We start from the raw sequence: 23,794 nt of genomic DNA, 5'->3' as shown, positions 1-23,794 counted from the left end.
CATTCTTATCACCACTAACATGGTGTCATCACAAAATACTGCCAAGGAATCATCAAATGCATTGAAAAGAAAACGTGAAGATGATGATGATGATGATGATGATGCCTACGATAATTTGTAATTATCTGTCCTGAGACACCTTCCCTTGGTGCTTATTATTTTCAAATAATAGCCCTTACATGGGCAGTTTTTTGAGAGGTAAAGCTCTCTTTGGAGACATGATTGACACATGAGCTCTCTGTCCCTACCAGAAATTGATACAAATTAAAAGGCCTCTTCAAATTGCAGCTTCTCCCCAAATCCCTCTCCAACTAAAATAGATATGGAGCACCCACACCCCTCCCACATCCCATTCCAAAGGGTCTAAATATGCAACCTCCATAAATGCTCCACAAAGAAAACTTATCCCTATGTCTTGTTTAATACGTGAAATTACTATTTCTTCAGTCACTGAAGAAATCATTGTCTTTATGTTGGAGGCATCAGGAAAGAAATCACCAACTTTAAAAAAAAAAAAAAAACGAGAGAAAGGAGTCTTTGAGATAACATATGGTTGAATACAAGGCTATTCAGTTCAGAAGACTTCCTGGCAATAAGAAAGTGAGCACTCCCTCCCGGCAGGGTGTATTTGTAATGAAGGGGCAAATTCATGTGAGCATTTGGCCTGCCTCTCAAGCCCTGGCTGCGGCCATTCCTACTACGGCTCTGATTCAAATCATTCTGTAGTCCATGAGAGAAGAACACACTAGAGAGCTAGATAAAAAACCAAGAATTGCTACTGAGATGTGAACATCTCCTCCCCCTACTTCCAAAAGGGCAAAAGAAAAGTCAATTTTTTCACTGCTTGTGCTTATTAACAGTGACTTTTTTTTTCTTCTGGTGCATAAGGAACAAAAAAATAACTGCAGGAGGCAATACTCATAAAAGAGAAATACCACCTGAGTGTCTCCCTGCCAATGAGTTCATAAAGTGTGACTCAACCCCGAAATGGTAGCCAGCCCCACAACTTTAACACTGAAGTTGTCTAATTAAATCTACACATCCAAGCCAAGAAGATACTTTCCTTTAACTGAAATAACCCGTGAAGAGCAGACTGGTATTTCAACTTGACTCAGCATGATTTGGGCTTATCTTTGGCAATAAACAAACCGTTCTGGGACCCTTTATAAGCCTGCCCAGAACCAGTCACAGTGCGACAGCTGCAGTCATAAGTATAAAGGAAGGTGCAGTGCCTCTGGATGGGGACAGCGATCCTTTCCTATGCAGCAGCTTAGAGTCCAACTGGGTGACCCAACATAAGGCTAAAGGACTCCTCTATTCTTTTTGTCTTTGTTTGACTCGTATTTTTAATTAAGCTAACATTTGTGTATTGTTTTAAAAAGTGAGATCGCACTATAAGGCTAAGAGGAAAAGAGAGCAGCTCATTACCCACCCCTACCCTCTTCCCAGTCCCATTCCCCACACGTAACCACTCTCAACACTTTTTAACTATTTCCTATGATTGTAAACTCCTTATTTTTATGTTAACTGCTTCACTGCTATTTCTTGTTTCCTTTTTCTATTTAGACATTATCTACTACTTCCTGCTATCAGTGATTAGAATTGAGCAGTTACATAGTTTCCCCCCATTTCTCCAGCCCACCATCATCTTTATATAGGACTATCACTCTTTTGATTAAAGCAATGTAGTATTTACATTGTTATGACTATGAACACAGACTGCCTTGGTTCAAATCCTGCTTCCAACAGGCACAAGCTATGTAACCTTGTGTATCATTTTCCATGTTTATAAAATGAAAACAGTATTCACACCTACTTCTTGGGGTTGCTGTGAGGGTTAAATAAGTCATTGTGTACAAACACTTAAAACAATGCCTAGTACAAAATGAGTGCTCTCTAAATGCACAGTCAGAATAGATTTCCTTTCTTGTCCATTCCCTTTCGTTTTTGCCTCATTTTTCATTTACTTAATTTTCTATATAACTTTCACTAATATATCTTGAAAACTTCCACAAAACTAAAATTCCTCTCACTGGAGATATCACATTACGTAGTATTTGTTTGCTTTCCTTAAAGACGTCCTTCTTGGAATGCTCCATCATCCTCTTACAATCTGCCCAAACTCCGTGGGCCTGATGCACACTTTAAATCAGGCATTCTTTTCTCCTTTTACACAGTCCCATGTCCCAAGTCTTTCTCCCTCTTGATTTATATTCCTTTTTGATGGAGCACATCCCCCAGCATATTCCTAACACAAGGTATACAGGAGGTAAATTCCTTCAGTCATGTAACTTTGAAAATGTCTTTATTCTAACTTTACATGTGCCTGAAGTTCTGCAGAATATGGAATTCTAAGTGGAAATAATTTTCCCTCAAAATGTTGAGGGCAATGCTCCATCACCTTCTAACTTCCAGTGTTTCTGTTAAAAAGTCTAGTGCCCCTCATAACTGATTGCTTTTTCTCTCTGAAAGCTCATAAGATTTTCCGTTATTGCTGGTTTAAAATTTCATTGTGATTTGCATCTCTGGTACTGGGCACCCAGTGGGACCTTTATTCTGGAAACTCATACCCTTTGGGGAAATTTTCTTGTATTTTTTCTCTTCTGATTTCCTTCCTTCCATGTTCTTTTTAGAATCCCTAGTAGTTGGATGTTGACCCCCTGAATTTCCCTCCATTGCTATTTTTTTCCCCATCTCTCGGTCTTTCTGTTCCACTTTCTAAGCATTCCTCAACTGTACTTTCCAACCCTTCATTTTTATTTCCACTCTCATATTTTAAATTTCCAATAACTTCTTTTGTTTTCTCAATATACCTTTCTTGTTAATAGCATACTGTTCTAGTTTAAGAAGTGCAATAGCATCTCTTATCTCTCTAGAGGTACTATACTCCAGTTACTTTTGTTTTCTTCTGTTTCTTGCATTCTTTATTTTTCTACTAAATTCCTTTTTTTTTTTTTCCTCTTCATTTTTCTCTCCATTTTTCATTATGAGACTGTCCTCAACTATCTGGTCAGTTATGGCTCTCCATTCACATTTAAGAAAGTCTCAAAAAATGAATGAAAGTTCTTGGAGAGTGGGTAGAACTCACAGTGGGTGACTGGCAGGGACCTGGAATGTTGGGAGATTTATAGATGTCAGTATCTTTCCCTTTGCTCGTCAACTTCCTAACAGAAATATTCTCCCATCTCCTGAACTGCCTGTGCATATACATGTCTGTGTTGGGTGGGGAGGCAGGGAGTCTCACCCTAGATTTGCACTTAATTCAGAATTTGTCAAGCTCAGCACTATTGACATTTTGGGCCAGATAGTTCTTTGCTGTGGTGGCTTCCCTGAGTACTGCGGAACATTTAGCAGAATCTATCCATTAGATGCCAGTAGCAAACTCCTGCCGAGTTGGGACAACAACAAGTATTGCCAAGTATCCGCTGACTTGTCCCACAGTCTGGGAGCTCCTCAGTTCATACTCTCTAGGCAGTAAACTCCTATCTGTGCAGAGCGGAGGAAGGGTACTTGCCTAGCATCATGACTGGAGGGAGGGGATCCTTTTTAAGCTAATCCTCTTATCAGCCCCACCTTCAGAGGTATCTAGTGCCACCAATATCTGAGCCTGTCTGGGGTTCTGTGGCACAAATCAGCCTGCTTATTGTTGGCTACAGGCTTTAACCAAGCAGAAAAAACTAAAACCCAAATCAGTTATCATTCATCTATCTGCCTTCCATACCTCAAAAATTTGCTGGCCTCTTTTGTATGCAGTCATCTCCTTCCTTATTCTCTTTGTCCTCATAGGGTAATGCTGCTTAATCTTTTTTCTGACATTTAGTGATGTTAAGGATGAGGGAGAGTCCACAGTAAACACTGCATTTGGGCACCATGTTTAATCTGAAACCTCCCAATTCTTTGATTCTCAAATTCTGATAAGTGAAAAAAAGCTAACAATTCTCAGAGGCAAGGAAAACATCACCTAAGCATCTCTCATCTTAGTGTACAAGAACCTACACATCTTTGGTGTACATTTTATTAAAACACCAGAGTCTAGGATTAGAAAAATATACAAAATCACAAATATTTTACTAAGACCAAACCAGGACCAAATCTAGCCACAACCCAGGTCTGGTGAAGCCTGGGTTATTCCGAGTTTGAACAAATCTCTAGAACAGAACACTGTAACTACCAATAAATTTAATGTAAACAGTTCTCTTCCATATTAATGCTTTCTACCTGGAGCATGCATCTCAGAAAGACACAGCTGGACCATCATCAGCCCTCAAAAGTCAAATGGCTCTACGAACTACTAAATCCATATACTTCTTTCCACACCTACAATCATCAGCATTCTGGATCAAGCCACCATTATCTCTTATCTAGGCTCTGGCATGGTCTGTCTGCCACCATTCAGTCCAGTCTGGTCCATTCTCCATCACAGTAATCTTTACAAAGAGCAAATAAGATCATTTCACCTACCCTCAACCTCCACCCCTACCTTAAAACTCAGTGGCTTCCCATTGCTCTTGGGAAGAAGACTGAAACCCTTAACATGCCTAACACTTCCCCACACGGCTGGTCCTTGCCCACCTCTCTAGCCTCACTTCTTAATGTGCTTCCTCTTGCTTCTTGTGCTCCAGCCACACTAACTAGCTTTTTTCCCATGGTCCTTCCACCACTGGCCTTCATCTGTACTATTCCTTCTTTCCGGAATGCCTGGAATTCCTGGAATGCTATTTACCCACACATCCCCTTCAACTAGGTATTTCCTACTCATCCATCAAATTTCAACTCATCTATGGAGTCAGGAGCCTTCCCTAACTCTACGACCAAGAGAGTTTTTCTTATTGTATCTAAGACATATCATTCTTTGTCATCACAAACTCTTCTTGTCTTTATGCAATCCTTTGATTCATGTGTCTCTACTCCTCCACTGGACTGTAAGTAGGAGAGAAGGGATTGTGCCTGCCTAACTCATTGCTCTGTCCTCAAGCTTCGCAACTTGATATTTAGGAAAAACACAAAGTTACTATTTGTTGCATAAATGAATAACTTCATTAATTCCCATGAGTTAAAGAACTGTCCTAGATGCTCTAGAAAGAACTACTCTTTAGTTTTTTAAGTGACTCTTTTCATTGTGATTGATCATTTTGGTTGGATAGTAGGAAATGCATTTTAATCATGAAGGGGATGATCAAATGAGTTGAGGGAGTTAAGTCAGAGATTGTTAGTTTCCAACATATCAATTGTCTCCTATCTATATCACTAAGTGACAAAGTGCCCAACTAAAATTACTTGCATTTCTCCAGTCTCCCTTACAGACAAGTGTGGTGAGTGATATTTAAAAAACAAAACAGAAGGTAAAGCTTTCAGTAAAGATGATAAGATGTTGACTCAGCTGGGAAGCATGGCCATTCACCTTTCACTTCTTTTCTCCATCCTTCTACCTAGAGGATGGATGTGATGGCTCCAGCTCCAGCAGACATCTTAGACTAGAAGATTATCTCTTTTTTTCTTCCAGTTTTATTGAGATATAATCGACATATAACATTGTGTAAGTTTAACGTGTACAAAGTGATGATTTGATATACATATATATTGTAAAATTATTACCATAATAAGGTTAGTTAACACACCCATCACCTCATATAGTTACCATTTTTAGTGTGTACTGTGAGAACCTTTAAGTTCTACTCTCTTAGCAACTTACATCTCAACTTACATCTCAACTTATATCTCAAATATACAATACAGCATTGTTAACTACAGTCACCATGCTGTGCATTAGATCCTCAAAACTTGCATTCATCTTATAACTGCAAGTTTATACTCTTTGACCACATTTACCCACCCTGTGCCTCACCCCCACCCCTAGCAACCACCAATCTACTTTTTGTTTCTAAGAGTTCAGTTTTTTAAAAATAGAACTACCATACAATCCAGCAATCCCACTACTGGGCATACACCCTGAGGAAACCATAATTCAAAAAGAGTCATGTACCACAATGTTCACTGCAGCACTATTTACAAGAGCCAGGATATGGAAGCAACCTAAGTGTCCATCGACAGATGAATGGATAAAGAAGATGTGGCACATGTATACAACGGAATATTACTCAGCCATAAAAAGAAACAAAACTGAGTTATCTGTAGTGAGGTGGATGGACCTAGAGTCTGTCATACAGAGTGAAGTAAGGCAGAAAGAGAAAAACAAATACCGTATGCTAACACATATATATGGAATCTAAAAAAAAAAAAAAATGGTTCTGATGAACCTAGGGGCAGGACAGGAATAAAGACGCAGACGTAGAGAATGGACTTGAGGACACGGGGAGGGGGAAGGGTAAGCTGGGACGAAGTGAGAGAGTGGCATGGACATATATACACTACCAAACGTAAAACAGATAGCTAGTGGGAAGCAGCCACATAGCACAGGGAGATCAGCTCGGTGCTTTGTGACCACCTAGAGGGGTGGGATAGGGAGGGTGGGAGGGAGACGCAAGAGGGAGGAGATATGGGGATATATGTATATGTATAGCTGATTCACTTTATTATACAGCAGAAACTAACACACCATTGTAAAGCAATTATACTCCAATAAACATGTTAAAAAAAAATAACAGTTCAGTTTTCTTAGATTCTAAATATGTGAGATCAAACAGTATTTCCCTTTCTCTGTCTGATTTATTTCACTTAGCAAAATGCCCTCAAGGCTCATCCATGTCCTCACAAATGGTAGGATTTCCTTCCTTCTTTACAGCTGAATAATTCCATTGTGTGTGTATATATATGTATCACATCTCCTTTATCCATTAATCTGTTGACACTTCGGTTGTTTCCATGTCTTGGCTATTGTAAATAATTCTGCATTGAACAAGGGAGTGCAGATATCTCTTCAAAATAGTGATTTTATCTCCTTTGGTTATATACCCAGAAATAGGACTGCTGGATAGCTCTATTTTTAATTTTTTGAGGAACCTCCATACGGTTTCCCATAGTGTTTGTACCAATTTACATTCCACCAACAGAGTATGAGAGTTCCCTTTTCTCCATACCCTCGCCAATACTTATCTAGCTCTTGTCTTTTTGATGGTAGCCATTCTAACAGGTGTGAGGTGATATCTCACTGTGGTTTTAATTTGCAGTTCCCTGATGATTAGTTATGTTGAACATCTTTTTATGTACCTGTTGGCCATTTGTATATCTTCTTTGCAAAAATGTCTATTCAGTTCCTTTGCCCATTTTCTAATCAGATTATTTAGTTTTTTGCTGTTGAGTTTGATGAGTTCCTTATATATTTTGAATATTAACACCTTATCAGATATATAATTTGTAAATATTTCCTCCCATAAAAGTCTATGAGAACAGAAGTGTGCACTAAGGATGGAACAGAAAACTGGAACAAACCTGAGTCCCATGGACTGAGATGCAGTCACACCTTCCCTGGATTGACTACCTCCAGATATTTTTTATAAAAAATAAATAATAAATCCTTATGCTTCTGAGCCACCAAAGTCAGCTCTGTTCCCAGAGCCAAACACAATTCCTACCTGATGTGATAGTTAATGAAAAGAAACAAATTCTGCCTGCAAATACCTTACAAATTCCTGAGGGTAAGATAGATGGGCCCAGAGCCACAAGAAATCATCAGGGTTAATCAACTCCAACCAAATCCCTAAGGCAGTTGTTTCTAAGTGAGCCAGGGTATTTGATTATCCATAAAGTTGCCAGTGACTGACAGACATTCCACCTCCCTCTTCATGATGAAAAGTCATTTCCTACTGCATTTCCAAAATAATCAATCACACGCAAAGAGAGTCACCTAAAATACAAAACTTGGATAATGCTCAGATTGGCTAATAATCTCAACATTAGCCATATAATTATTACAGTTGACCCTTGAACAATATATGGTTTTTGAACTGCACGGGTCCACTCATACATGGATTTTTTTCAATAGTAAATAATACAGTACTACACGATCTGTGGTTGGTTGAATCTGCGGATGCAGAACCTCGAAAACAGAAGAACCACCTATACGGAGGGCCGACTATAAGTTATATGTAATTTTTGGAGGATTGGCACCTCTAACTCCCAGCACTATTCAAGAGTCAACTGTACTTTTGAATTCTATGAAGAGCACAAAGAAATTTGCAAATTCATTTACGTGAAGTCAGCTTGATTTAAAAAGGAAGTGAGAGATAACATTAATTGAACACTCAGTCTGTGCCAGGCACTGTGCTTTGTGGAAACCATCCTATGCAAAACTCACAACAGCTCAGTATGATAGACATTGTACTCATTTTATAAATAAGGAAACTGCAGGTCAGAAAAGGTAAGTGGCTTACCCAAGGCTTCTCCAAAACAAGTAGTAGGGCTAGGATTTAAATCCATCTGTCTCCATAGTCTCTACTATTTCCACTATCCCATTCTACCTGTGACTGTGGGTCATTTGTAGAGACATGGATGGACCTAGAGACTATCAAACTGAGTGAAGTAAGGCAGAAAGAGAAAAATAAATATTGTATATTAACGCATATATGTGGAACCTAGAAAAATGGTACAGATGAACCGGTTTGCAAGGGCAGAAATAGAGACACAGATGTAGAGAACAGATGTATGGACACCAAGGGGGGAAGGGAGGGGATGAATTGGGAGATTGGGATTGACATATATACACTAATATGTATAAAATAGATAACTAACGAGAACCTGCTGTATAGCACAGGGAACTCCACTTTACTGTACAGTACAAACTAACACAACATTGTAAAACAGCTATACCCCAATAAAAAATAAATAAATTAAATTAAATTAAATAAATAAATATTTGGTCTTCAACCCAGTTCTTGGCACAGAGATCCTAAAGCCTTTGGGATTTCCTAAATGATGAGAGCAAAGAGGTGTCTTTTGTTACGTTAATGAGGTGGCTTTTGGAAAGCCCCTAGGTCATCTAAGGATGGGGGCCGGTCACCAGAGGAACCAACCACGTGACTAGAGGGTTCCAACATTCAGTCCCACTGCAGACTTCAGGAGAGAGAAAAGGGGCTGGAGATTGAGTTCAATCACCAGTGGCCAATGATTTATTCAATCACTCCTATGTGATGAAGCCTCCATAAAAACCCTAAAGGATAGGGTTCAGAGAGCTTCTGAGTTGGTGAACACATGGAGATGCAAGCAGAGTGGCACCCAGAAAGTACAGAAGCTCTGAGTCCCTTTCCACATACCTTGCCCTGTGCAACTCTTTTATCTAGTTGTTCCTGAGTCATACCCTTTTAGAATAAACTAGTATGTAAAAAGTAATCTAGTGAGTAAAAGTTTCTCTGAGTTCAGTGAGCCTCTCTAGCAAATTAATTGAACCCAAGGAGGGGGCCATGGATACCTCTGATCTACACCTGATCGGTCAGAAGCACAAGTCACAACCTGAACTTGCAATCTGGAAGGAGGGGGCTCTTTTAGGACTAAGCCCTTAAACTGTGGGATCAGTCACTACCTCCAGATATATAGTATCGGATTCGAATTAACTGCTTGGCGGTGTGGGGAAAAAAAACACACATCACAGTTGCTGTCAGAATTGGAGCCTCGAAGCCAGCAGTTACTATTACCTTGAGTGTTTGGTTGACTTCACCATGTCCTATTAATGAGCTAATGCTCTTCTTCACAGGATTTATCAGTTCTTGTGGGTTGAACTGTGTCCCCTTGACAAAAGACACGAAGATATGAAGTCCTAACCCCCAGTACCTGTGAATGTGACCTGATTTGGAATAGGGTCTTTGCAGATGTAATCAAGTTAAGATCAGACGATCCTGAACAAGGGAGGGCCCTAATTCAATGACTGGTGTCCTCAGAAGATGGAAATCTGGACCCAGAGACACACAGAGAGGAGAACACTGTATAAAGATGGAGACACAGATTGGAGTGATGTGTCCAAAAGCCAAGAATGCAGAGGACTGCCAGCAACCACCAGAAGCTGGGAAAAGGCAAGAAAGAATTCTCCCCTAGACCTTCAGAGGGAGTATGGCCTTGCCGACACCTTGATTTCAGACTTCTGACCTCCAGAACTGTAAGGAAATAAAATTCTGTTGTTTTAAGCCGCCCTGTTTATAGTGACTTTTTTTTAGGGCAGCCTTAGGAAACTAACGTAATAGTTAACCCTGTTAACTTTTAAGGCTGTTTTGGCCTTAGCAGTAACCCGTCTGGTTGAGTGTGAAGTTATGCCCATGACATGTGACGTGGGGCGGGTGCACAGGTCAGACGGAGCCGAGAATGTGTCCAACACTCACCCGCCCAGTCCCGGAAGACGCTGAGAAGGATAAGAGAGATGGCGGGTAGCAGACGGAGCGAGGGAGGCAGAACCAGGTGCGGTGGGCGGCTTGGGCTTAAGAACTGAGCTGGGCCAGTGAGATGCAAACAAGCAACAAGTGTTCAGGATGGTGATGCAGGCGTCCTCATCATTACTGCATCCAAAGACCTGGAGGACCTCCTTTTTTTCCACTCACCCAGAATGGGGCCATGTAAGGTAAACCAATTTAGGCCTGCGTTTAGATTTGAAACATCTGTTAGGTTTGAACCAGCTAAAACACATTGAACAACAGCTGGCTCCAATTTTGTATTCTATACAACGCCAAAGTTACTGTTAGTGGGTTCATTAAGGGGATTAGCTGAAGCAAATGCTTAAAATCACTGGGGAGATAATTACTCAAAATGTACACCCTGAAATGTATGAAATTTTTAATAATACAAACCCAAGCCAAGAAAATATTCTTGTTAAAATGAAACTAATAGGAGATAATGGAACTGAAAGGAAAGTATCTCAAACTTGCTTTTCATTATTAGGCTTGTTTCACGGTGGAAGCACCCATTTCTAGATAGTTTCTAGGGGAAAAAATGAACATTTCTAAGATGATAATACCAACAGTAGTTATAACATTCTCTTAAACCAGTCACCTTTCAATGAAACCAGTGAGATGAAGTAAATAAATCTTGCCAAAGCTTCCCTCTTATTAGGGCGACCAACCTGTCCTAGTTTGCCTGGGAATGTCCTGGTTTTAGCACTGAAGGTCCCACATCCCAGAAACCCTTCAGTCCTGGGCAAACTGGCACACTTTGTCACCTCCCTCTAGTGAACAACAGTAATGGTCATGTGAGCAAGCACCTCAGGGAAACTGACGCAAAGATCTAAACTGTGTATTCAAAGAAGAACCTTATGAGGTGAATAGGTCCAACGGATGAGTCTGAAAGGAGGCTAACAGGCTGAAGATCACAAGTCGCTTTTCAAGCACACTCACACTGCACACACTGGCTTCTCACGGACCACTCCCTGCGCTCACCCCTCTGCTCAGCCCTCACGGATCCAGGGCTCAGCCACAGGCCCTCTTTTCCTATCCACACTCACCTCATCCAGCCCAGGACTTTAAATACACCTCTATGCTGATGACCCCCAAATCTCTCGCTAGCTTTCCCATCTCTCCAGGTCCATACAACCAACTGGTGACTTATCCTCACTTGGGGTGTAACTGGTGTTTAACTTAACATATGTTAGTTTGCTAGGGCTGCCATAACAGAGTGCCACAGACTGGGTGGCTTAAACCACAGAGATTTACTTTTTCAGAATCCTGGAGGCTAGATGTCCAAGATCAACGTGTAGGCAGGGTTTTTCTTTTAAGTCCTCTCTCCTTGGCTTGCAGATGGCCATCTTCTCCCTAAGTCTTCATGTCTTCCCTGTGTGTGTGTGTGTGTGTGTCCTAGTCTTTCTTTATGAGGACACCAGTATTGGATTAGGCCCCACCCTAATGACCTCATTTTAACTTAATTACTTCTTTAAAGACTATCTCCAAACATAGTCACATTCTGCAGCACTGGGGGTTAGGACTTCCACATACAAATTTTGTGGGAACACAGTTCAACACATAACACAGAACTCTGATCCACCAACCCACCTCCGCAATACCTCCTCAAGATACCCCTAGGCTTCTCCAGCTCAGAATAAAAGAAATCACCATCCACCAAAGCACTATACATAAAAACCGGGACTCATTCCTGAGTCCCTTCCCTCCTCCAATTCCCTCCTCCAATTCCCTCCTCCAATTCCCTCCTCCAATTCCCTCCTTATTTTAAGCCATCAGGACCTCACATTGGCTCTGCCTTTTCTCTACCTCCGTTACAACTACGGCTCTTTTCAAGCCACTACCATTACTTTTAAAACAAAATCTAATGAGTCTCGCTGCTTCATCTCCTACCCTCTACAGTTGATTTTTTTTTTTTTTAACATCCTTATTGGAGTATAATTGCTTTACAATGGTGTGTTAGTTTCTGCTGTATAACAAAGTGAATCAGCTATATGTATATATATATCCCCATATCTCCTCCCTCTTGCGTCTCCCTCCCACCCTCCCTAACCCACCCCTCTGGGTGGTCACAAAGCACTGAGCTGATCTCCCTGTGCTATGCAGCTGCTTCCCACTAGCTATCTATTTTACGTTTGGTAGTGTATATATGTCCATGCCACTCTCTCACGTCATCCCAGCTTACCCTTCCCCCTCCCCGTGTCCTCAAGTCCATTCTCTAGTAGGTCTGCGACTTTATTTCCGTCTTGCCCCTAGGTTCTTCGTGACCTTTTTTTTTTTTTTTTTTTAGATTCCATATATATGTGTTAGCATATGGCATTTGTTTTTCTTTCTGACTTACTTCACTCTGTATGACAGACTCTAGGTCCATCCACCTCACTACAAATAACTCAATTTCATTTCTTTTTATGGCTGAGTAATATTCCATTGTATATATGTGCCACATCTTCTTTATCCATTCATCTGTCGATGGACACTTAGGTTGCTTCCATGTCCTGGCTACTGTAAATAGTGCTGCAGTGAACATTGTGGTACATGACTGTTTTTGAATTATGGTTTTCTCAGGGTATATGCCCAGTAGTGGGATTGCTGGGTCATATGGTAGTTCTGTTTTTAGTTTTTTAAGGAACCTCCATAGTGTTCTCCATCAAAAGCAACCACTTTTAAAATGTAAAAAAGAATATGCCATTTCCCGGCGTAAACTTCATCAATAGCTTCCCACTGCCCTTATGAAAACTCCAAATGCATGACCTGGCTGCCAAGCCCCTGGTGCACCTGGGCAACCTCAGCTTAAGCATTTCCCCTTTGCCCTCTAGGCCAAACACTCTGACACACTGACCTCTCTGCTCCTTCCCCACATCAAGCTCATTCCCATCTCTGGGCTTCTGCACGGCTCTTCCTTCATCTTGCACTGTTCTTTGCCCTGCTATTCTCATGACGTGTTCCTTTTCATTATTCATAATTAAGTTTCAATCCTATTTCCTCAAAGAGGTTTTCCCTGACCATCCAACAAAATGTGATGCCACCGTCATTCTACTCTATATGAGCGGTCATAATATTCTACTTTAATTCTACTTTAATTAGAATCCTACCTGTAATCTTCTTCAATTCTACTTTAATTCTATTTTCTTGAGGGTAAAACTCTTGCCTGGTTTTGGCACCCCCATATTCCTAGTGCCTAGAAGAGTGGATGGCACAGAGTAGGTACTTTGTAAATATTTGCTATTTCTATTGAAGCCAATTAGTTACACATCCAAGGCAGGCGCCACTTTTCCTCCAGTGTGATTTAGGGAAAAGACACACCAGACACAATGGACTGGTTCTCTGGTGACTTCTAACCTGAAAACACAGACATAGCCAGAAGTCATGGATGTGTAGGGATTTGAGAAGATTGGCTTACCTAAGCTCCATAGTCTTAGTTTACATAAGTCACAGCTTACCTGAGTCCCACAGTCTAAGACACTACAAAAAGGTAAGACTAAGAATTAGGAACCAGGACTTCCCCAGTGGTCCAGTGGTTAAGACTCTGACTTCCAATGCAGGAGGCGTGGGTTCAATCCCTGGTTGGGGAACTAAGATCCCACATGCCGTGGGGTGCAGCCAAAAACTTGAAAAAAAAAAAAAGAATTAGGAACCAAATAGGAACTAGCACAGGAAAAAAAATGGGTCCATTCACTACATCTAACATTCATACCACACTTGACAGCCCGTATTTCCCACCTATTATTTCACTCACCTGCATAGCAAGCCTGTGAGCCAAGGTCCTTAATCACAACCAGGGGGCCCCAAACCTGTACCAACCCCAAGGATGACTAAGTGCAAGGTGATTGCATTATCTCTTGCTGTTGTATTTGCGCCCTCTCTTGCACAATATCACAAGACGTTTATTCCATATCCCTGACTCCTGATAAGACTGACACACAGAGATGCTATTTCAACAGAAGCTGAGTCAGTTGTGAAGGCTACGGCCAGAAGTTCTGGATGAGGCTGGATACAGCTAATCTATTAGCACCCACACTCTGGCAATAGTCAATAACCTCTTTTCAAATTACTTCCTTATTCTGAATTCTACTCAATACTCTGTCATGACCTATATGGAAAAAGAATCTAAAAAAGAGTGGGTATATGTATATTTGTAACTTATTCACTTAGCTGTACAGCAGAAACTAACACAACACTGTAAATCAACTGCACTCCAATAAAAATTAAAAAAAAAAAAAAGTACCTCCTTACTCTGGACTCTCATCAACTTATCCCATTATTTTTACTACTGAAACCTTAGTCCTCCTGCTTTTTGCCCCAACAGGATCTGCAGCCCTGACAGGTACATAGGTCATTATTTCCAAATATAAAATTATGGCATAAGAAGGCTTCGCTCTCTCTCTCTCTCTTCTTTTCTTGGGCCACACCCCCAGCCCCACCCCCAGACAACACAATTCAGAATGCAATGCAAAGACAGGGCCACAGAACAGGCCGTGCACTGCAGGATTTCAGAGGAAGCCATTCACATGATGTGAATGGTGCTTCCTGCACAGACCTCTGCTGTACCCCTGGCAAAGGCATGTGGTGTAAGACAGTAAAATAAGTATAGTCTGTGCTTGGGGTAGGAGTTGGAGGCAAGGGATGAATACATCTAAGAAAATCTGCATTTAAATAAGGTCTGAAGAAGACTGAAAGTGAGAAAGAAGACTGGGATGACCTCTATTTGTCCTCCTAGGTGCCTGGAGACTTATCTTTGTGTACTAAATGAACTGGGCTCTCTTGCCCTCTGGCTTCTCAGTGGGTTCAAGCAATGGGAACCCAATGGGAATCAAGCACAGCAGAGATGTGAGAGAGGTCAGGATGAGAGAGAGATTGGGGTATTCATCCTCCCCATTTCTTCCCTACTGTCATCGTTTGACAGTAGTGCATCCCTCTACCCAAGGCCTTGGCTCTGGTCAGGTCTCCCTCTCCCACAGCCACTGTTCTCTCTGATTCCAGGAGCTTTTCCTCCCATTACTCCTCTAGGTCTGAGGATTTTAACTACTTCCAGCAGTTGCTGGCCCTGAGGTGCCTTGTCATTCCTCAGTGGTTTCCCTTGACCTTGTTGACACCCTATAAATAATTCCTTAATTAAACTCTCACCAATCATTAACTGAGCAACTCTGTTAAGGCTTGTGTCAACTGAAAGAAACAAAGATGAGTAAAACCAGTCCTTCCCCATAGAGAGATTTCAGGACACCTAAATGATGTCCTGGGCATCTTTCTTCTTCTTCTGACACCAGCCCTGTCCTTCCAATGAGGAACGCAACTCAAACACTTGGAATTTAACCAACCGTTCCCCAGCCCCTGATACAGTGATGGCCATGGGACTCAAACCTGGCCAATCACGGTATTCATCTCCCCACCACAATGATTGGTTCAGGGATGATCATATGACCCAGGCCTGGCCAATCACTCATTACTCCTCCACCTCAGTAACTGGCTCAGGGATGAGCACGTGACCCAAGACTAACTGCATCCCTCTCTTGTAATTTTGTCAGAGCTTCTGTAAAAAAAAGTCTCTCCTTTTTCCAGGGTTGCTAACTGCCAGGGTGATGTATGGCTGGAGCTGCTGGCAGCCATGTTGGCGTCCACGTGGAGAGAGCCTGCTGAGAATTAGATCAACACAGATGAAAGCAGAGATGAGAAGTAGAAAGTGTGAGAAAGACAAATTCCTCAGATTCTTTGAACACCATAAATGGGTCTCAATTCCACCCCTGGAATTTTCAGTTAGTTGCGCTATTTTGCCCAATTTGAGTTCGGTATCTGTCACTTGGAAATAAAACAGTCCTGGGTAGTAAAAATGGCCTGCATTGCTAAATCCATGCTCACCAATAATCCAAGGCACCTAAGCCTTATCATAGGAAAGTCAATTCCTTAGAATCATTACAAACATCTTTGGGGGGAATGGGGTAGGGGCAGGTGGAAAGAACATTAAACTACAAAATGCTCAGATGAGACAAGAATCTTGGATCTTAACTTTTAACGGATTTCTCCTACATGTCTTAAAATTTAAATGTATTAGTTTTAAAACAAGTAAATAGGAAGAGATTGGTCCTTAGCAAGAGACAGTAGGTTTATATTAAGATACAAAATTTGTCCTTGAAATGTGCTTTAATAGTTAAGCCAACTTGAAATTAAAAAGGTGCCCCCCTCAGAAAAAAAAAAGGAAAAGGGAATTCCCCAGCCGTCCAGTGGTTAGGACTCGCGAGTCCACTGCAGGGGGGCATAGGCTCAATCCCAGGTCAGGGAACTAGGATCCCGCAAGCCACGGCGCTAACAACAACAGCAAAAAAAAAAATGTGCCCACACACATTTAGACTCGCGTGTTTTCTTTTCTTTTCTTTTTTGGCCGCACTGCACTGCATGCAAGGATCTCAGTTCCCCGACCAGGGAGTGAGTGAACCCGCGCCCCCTGCAGTGGTAGCTCGGGGTCTTAACCACTGGACTGCAAGGGAAGTCCCTGGCATGTTTTCTTAAAACTGCAAATACAGTGAAAATAATAAAAAATAATTACAGCAGAAATTTAGTAATTCAGATGAAGGTCTGCTGTATTAGTTTAAAAGTCTAGGTTACAAGACATTTTAAAGAAATGCAATCACAAACCTTTCAAGAAAATGCTATAACGAGCCAGGCTCTAAAACAAATCTTACGTAGTAGGACAGGAGCTATGAGGGTCCAGCTTTAATGAAGAGGATTTGTGATTTGTATGTCAAATTATTTGTAAACTCGTACGTTTCATTTTCTGTAACTACTTGAAAACAATTTGTTTTCTTAAAGAGTTTAATGTTCTCTGCACAACATTAGTTGCACTCTTTTTTTTTTTTTTAACATCTTTATTGCAGTATAATTGCTTTACAATGGTGTGTTAGTTTCTGCTGTATAACAAAGTGAATCAGCTATATGTATACATATATCCCCATATCTCCTCCGTCTTGCGTCTCCCTACCACCCTCTCTATCCCACCCCTCTGGGTGGACACAAAGCACCAAGTTGATCTCCCTGTGCCATGCGGCTGCTTCCCACTAGCTATCTATTTTACATTTGGTAGTGTATATATGTCCATGCCACTCTCTCACTTCATCCCAGCTCCCAGCTTCCCCTTCCCCCTCCCCGTGTCCTCAAGTCCATTCTCTAGTAGGTCTGTGTCTTTATTTCCGTCTTGCCCCTAGGTTCTTCATGACCTTTTTTTTTTTTTTTTAGATTCCATATATATGTGTTAGCATATGGTATTTGTTTTTCTCTTTCTGACTTACTTCACTCTGTATGACAGACTCTAGGTCCATCCACCTCACTACAAATAACTCAATTTCGTTTCCTTTTATGGCTGAGTAATATTCCATTGTATATATGTGCCACATCTTCTTTATCCATTCATCTGTCCATGGACACTTAGGTTGCTTCCATGTCCTGGCTATTGTAAATAGAGCTGCAATGAACATTGTGGTACGTGACTCTTTGAATTATGGTTTTCTCAGGGTATATGCCCATAGATGAACATAGATGCAAAAATCCTCAACAAAATACTAGCAAACAGAATCCAACAGCACATTAAAAGGATCATACACCATGATCAAGCAGGGTTTATCCCAGGAATGCAAGGATTCTTCAATATACGCAAATCGATCAATATGATAAAACATATTAACAAACTGAAGGAGAAAAACCGAAGGATCATCTCAATAAATGCAGAGAAAGCTTTCAACAAAATTCAACACCCATTTATGATAAAAGCCCTGCAGAAAGTAGGTATAGAGGGAACTTACCTCAACATAATAAAGGCCATATATGACAAACCCACAGCCAACATCGTCCTCAATGGTGAAAAACTGAAACCATATCCACTAAGATCAGGAACAAGACAAGGTTGCCCACTCTCACCACTATTATTCAACATAGTTTTGGAAGTTTTAGCCACAGCAATCAGAGAAGAAAAAGAAATAAAAGGAATCCAAATCAGAAAAGAAGAAGTAAAGCTGTCACTGTCTGCAGATGACATGATACAATACATAGAGAATCCTAAAGATGCTACCAAAAAACTACAAGAGCTAATCAATGAATTTGGTAAAGTAGCAGGATACAAAATTAATGCACAGAAATCTCTTGCATTCCTATAAACTAATGATGAAAAATCTGAAGGAGAAATTAGGAAAACACTCCCATTTACCAATGCAACAAAAAGAATAAAATATCTAGGAATAAACCTACCTAAGGAGACAAAAGCCCTGTATGCAAAAAATTATAAGACACTGATGAAAGAAATTCAAGATGACACAAATAGATGGAGAGATATACCATGTTCTTGGATTGGAAGAATCAACATTGTGAAAATGACTATACTACCCAAAGCAATCTACAGATTCAGTGCAATCCCTATAAAACTACCAATGGCATTTTTCACAGAACTAGAACAAAAAATTTCACAATTTGTGTGGAAACACAAAACACCCCGAATAGCCAAAGCAATCTTGAGAAAGAAAAACAGAGCTGGAGGAATCAGGCTCCTGGACTTCAGACTATACTACAAAGCTACAGTAATCAAGACAGTATGGGACTGGCACCAAAACAGAAATATAGATCAATGGAACTGGATAGAAAGCCCAGAGATAAACCCATGCACATATGGTCACCTTATCTTTGATGAAGGAGGCAAGAATATACAATGGAGAAATGACAGCCTCTTCAATAAGTGGTGCTGGGAAAACTGGACAGCTACATGTAAAAGAATGAAATTAGAACACTCCCTAACACCATACACAAAAATAAACTCAAAATGGATTAAAGACCTAAATGTCAGGCCAGACACTATCAAACTCTTAGAGGAAAACATAGGCAGAACACTCTATGACATAAATCACAGCAAGCTCCTTTTTGACCCACCTCCTAGAGAAATGGAAATAAAAACAAAAATAAACAAATGGGACCTAATGAAACTTTAAAACTTTTGCACAGCAAAGGAAACCATAAACAAGACGAAAAGACAACCCTCAGAACGGGAGAAAATATTTGCAAATGAAGCAACTGACAAAGGATTAATCTCCAAAATTTACAAGCAGCATATGCAGCTCATGCAGCTCAATATCAAAAAAACAAACAACCCAATCCAAAAATGGGCAGAAGACCTAAACAGACATTTCTCCAAAGAAGATATACAGATTGCCAACAAACACATGAAAGAATGTTCAACATCATTAATCATTAGAGAAATGCAAGTGAAAACTCTAATGAGATATCATCTCACACTGGTCAGAATGGCCATCATCAAAAAATCTACAAACGATAAATGCTGGAGAGGGTGTGGAGAAAAGGGAACCCTCTTGCACTGTTGGTGAGAATGTAAATTGATACAGCCACTATGGACAACAGTATGGAGGTTCCTTAAAAAACTAAAAATAGAACTATCATACGACCCAGCAATACCACTACTGGACATATACCCTGAGAAAACCATAATTAGTTGCACTCTTGATTTCAAAAAGTTATGTCCACAACTGCCTTAGACCGAAATGCTAAATAAATATCAGCAATGCAAATTCTGGCCCAGTGCCTACCTAAATAACCAAAATTCCAAGTTGACATCAAGTTTTTGTTCTCATAATAATACAAGGGAATTGTCATATGCCTATGTCAGATAATAACATTTAGGCTGATGTTATCATTAACAAAGAACAGATCAGTAATAGTACTCTCTCAAAAAGAAGAGCAAAAACTTTTGATCTTTCCATTTAGCACTCAGTGGGAAAAATTTACATGTTTCCTAGCTTAATGCAACCTGAAAGTTAGGAAATAAAATCTAAATTATTTTTATTTTTCTCATCAGCACCTACAAGGAAAAGGTCTCATTAGCATACATAGCACACCGAAGCAATATGAACAAGCTTCGTTCCGATCAAGAAACCAAATACATTGTAAATTTCTTCCTAAAACAGGAGTTTTCATAGCTAAACTCAAGACTGAATAGATCACAAAATGTTAGTTCCAGATATTTATATTAATGTGACATTAAATTCTGAAAATCCCACAGAAACTACTTTTTACAATTTTAAAGAACCTACGTCATTTTCATGAGATGGCTTGAGGATTTTTCACTGCTTCTCAAAGAAGTTAATTCATTAAGCTGAAGTCAGTCCCTTGCCTTTAGGAGACCAGTGAAAGAGAGGAAAGCTGGAGCAACAAAAGCATAGTGGGGAAATGGTCAAGAAAATTGTCCAAACAATGCAAATGCTTAAGGGACTCAAACAGATATTTGAACACCCATGTTCACAGCAGCATTATTCCACCAAAATGGGGAAGCAACCCAACTGTCTACTGACAGATGAGTGGATAAACTATGGTGTATTCATACAATGGAATATTATTTAGCCTTAAAAAAGAAGGAAATTCTGACATCTGCTACATGGATTAACCTTGAAGACATTACACTAAATGAAATAAGTCAGCCACAAAAGGACAAATATTATATGGTTCCACTAATATGAAGTACCTACAGTAGTCAAATTCAGAGAGACAGAAAGTAGAATGGTAACTGTCAGGAGCTGAGGGGCGGGGGAAATGAGAAGTTGTTGTTTAATGAGTAACAGAGTTTCAGTTGGGAAAGATGAAAAAGTTTAGGAGATGGATGGTGATGATGGTTGTGCAATAATGTGAAGTACTTAATACCATTGAACTATACGCTTAAAAATAGTTAAAATGGGAAATTTTATGTTACGTATATTTTACCATTAAAAAAAATGCAAATGCTTACAGGGGCAGGCAGGCCTGTGGGTGAGCCGAGCAGGTCAGGGTTTGTGAAGGTAAGAAGAGTCGAGATTCAGATCAGTGAGTGTGCATGTGTCCTCGCTAAAGAGAGCAGGTGCTGCTCAGCTCACTGATTGCAGCCATGTGCCATTTTCCCGGCAGATATGATGATTTTTCAAGAGAAGCTTGAAATCCACATTTTTGAGACATATTCTACTTTCTTTTTTTAAGTTGGCAACAAGTTTTAAGTTTTAAGAACACTACAGGTCAAATAAAGCATGTCTGCTGGCCTCTAGAGTGCATCTTTTGATCTAGAAAGTGAATTAACAGCATTCTTTTATATCCAAAGGCCACGCTTGATGCCGGGGAGCAAGCCGAGTCCTGAACAGCATCAGCTGGAGCAGAGGAATTATTTCCAGTCTGTGCTGCCAGCCTATGCGTTCAGGAAGGAAGGCATACGAGTGTATCACAACCATAACCTTACTCTAGGAAGCTACTAACAAGTGGAAAAGGGGTGTTTCTGTGTGTGCTTTGTTTTGCTTTTGTGTATCTGAAATGAGAGCCTTTAGAATTCTTGCACACATGAGAACAGGCTGTCCACTTTGGGCCACTTTAATAGATTCCCATGTTTAGTCTCAGACAAGAAATGAATCCTCCATTTATAAAACAGTAGCATAAAGATGTGAGCAGCATTTATCCGAATCACATGAAGGATGACTTTGCAGTATTAACACCCCCAATTCTTGTCAATAAGGCTGTGGGAGGCTGAATTCTAAAACAAAACTAATGTTTTAATTTTCTATCTCATGAATTTGGGGAGGCAGGGGGCGATAAATTCAAAATGATAAAACATCCTAGAATAAACTAACAAGAGTCATTATTAAATAAATGCAACTCTGGAACAGAACTAAGAGCCTTCATAATGCATCTTTTGTTCTTCAACATAACCAGTTTTATTTTTCATTTCTGTTTATCTTATAACTACTATTCTGTAGATGAGGCAAATAATGTCTTTAGTATAAGAATGTAATTTGAATTAATTGGTTGTTAGGCAGTAATATTCAATTCAATTTAACAAGTGTTTATTGAGCACCTTTCATATGCTCAATGATGTGATGGGCATAGCGAACAATACATGAGAATTATGTCCATCCACTTTCCCCACCATTACCACCCCACCTACACAACCTAGCTTCATTTCAAATGGACCAACAAGGAAAGCAATCAGAGGGCAGGAGAGGGTAGAATCTACCTGTAGCTCACCTTGGTTTCCACATGGTAGAAAAATATTGTGCCATAATTTCTTCAACCCTTGTTGGGAGTCATCTTGTCAGGGCATGAGTATTAGAGCCAGAAGAGAAACCAAGACGGCTTTCAGTCATGTTCTGCCTTCAGTAGGGAAAGACTTTATCTCCATTACACAGATAAGGCATGTGAGGATCAGTGAAGGGATTTGTCCAAAGGCACATAGTAAGTGGGAGAAGGGACCAGGACCCAGACTCCTGCTTGCAGGGCATGACTCTTCCTGCCCCAGTCCACTGCCCATTGCATCGCCAACAGCGAGTACTCTTCCTTAGCCCAACAAGCATTTAAGGGCTTCTTCCTTCAGCACACTATGCTCTGCCGAATCCCACCAGATATTTGGGGTTCAGTTCGTCACATTGTTTAAAAGTTTAAAGGCTAGAGTAAGGGGGAAGAGAGACAGTGGTGGGCGAGTTCTCTGTTTGCAGCGGAGCCTCACAATGTCTGCACCTCCAAGGGGTCGCTGCAGGTCCAAGGCCTGGTCTTCAGTTCTGCACATACAGGAATTTGATTTTATCAGTTCCCTCAGGAATGATGAGACTCTGGGGGACTGACTCACGCCAATCAAATGCTCAAGACACTGATTGATAAACCAGAAGGCCAATCTGCTCATGTACAACGAGAAACATTATCAGGCAGGCCAAGATATGCTTCTATGCTGTTTCAAAGCTCCGTTCGGGAAATCTCTTCCAAGAGGAGACTCCTTGAAAAACACAGACTCGGAAAAAGGGAGCCTTGGTGAACTGGGCTCCAGACAAACCACACAGCTGTTCACCAAATGCATGCCGGCTCCTCCCTCTGTTGCTCACACACTTCTTCAGCCTGTGATTACCACCACTCTTCCCCCCAAACACACCCTACCCCATTCTCTGCTGGTTAAAACAATATTAATAACTAATATTAATAACTTATTGAATGCTTACTACAAGCTAAGCACAGCTCTAAATAGTTTCACATGCATTGTCTCATTTAATCTCCCCAACGTTGTGAGATAGGCACTCTCATTATTCTCCTTTTTAAAAAAAGGAAGGCTCAGAAACACAGAAAGTTGGCTATATTAAGGACACCAGCCAACAGCAATGCAGAGACCTTCAAGATGGCGGAGGAGTAAGACGTGGAGATCACCTTCCTCCCCACAAACACATCAGAAATACATCTACATGTGGAACAACTCCTACAGAACACCTACTGAATGCTGGCAGAAGACCTCACACTTCCCAAAAGGCAAAAAACTCCCCACGTACCTGGCATGTGGCTGAGAGGGTCGTGGTGCTCTGGCCGGGTGTCAGGCCTGTGCCTCTGAGGTGGGAGAGCCGAGTTCAGGACACTGGTCCACCAGAGACCTCCAAGCTCCACATAATATCAAATGGCGAAAGCTCTCACAGAGATCTCCATTTCAACACTAA

The 23,794-nt window shown here is 40.7% G+C and overlaps 1 protein-coding gene across 5 annotated transcripts in view; it reads right to left on the bottom strand.

Moving 5' to 3' along the window:
* The window catches only part of NCALD (neurocalcin delta), a 435,622-nt gene that overhangs the window by 385,411 nt on the left and 26,417 nt on the right, over positions 1-23,794 (bottom strand). The window contains exon 1 of one of the 5 annotated variants that reach the window (XM_082364493.1): positions 10,266-10,472. The exons of the other annotated variants lie outside the window; for them this stretch is intronic. The gene's annotated coding sequence lies outside the window, so the exon portion shown is untranslated. Of the gene's footprint in view, positions 1-10,265; positions 10,473-23,794 lie in introns of those variants that run through there. 5 annotated transcript variants of the gene reach the window in all.

This window comes from Balaenoptera borealis, assembly GCF_965194805.1.
Source record: "Balaenoptera borealis genome assembly, chromosome: 17".
NCBI lineage: Eukaryota > Metazoa > Chordata > Mammalia > Artiodactyla > Balaenopteridae > Balaenoptera > Balaenoptera borealis.
The sequence above is the reverse complement of the archived record's forward strand: the minus strand, read 5'-3'. Positions and strand labels throughout refer to the sequence as shown.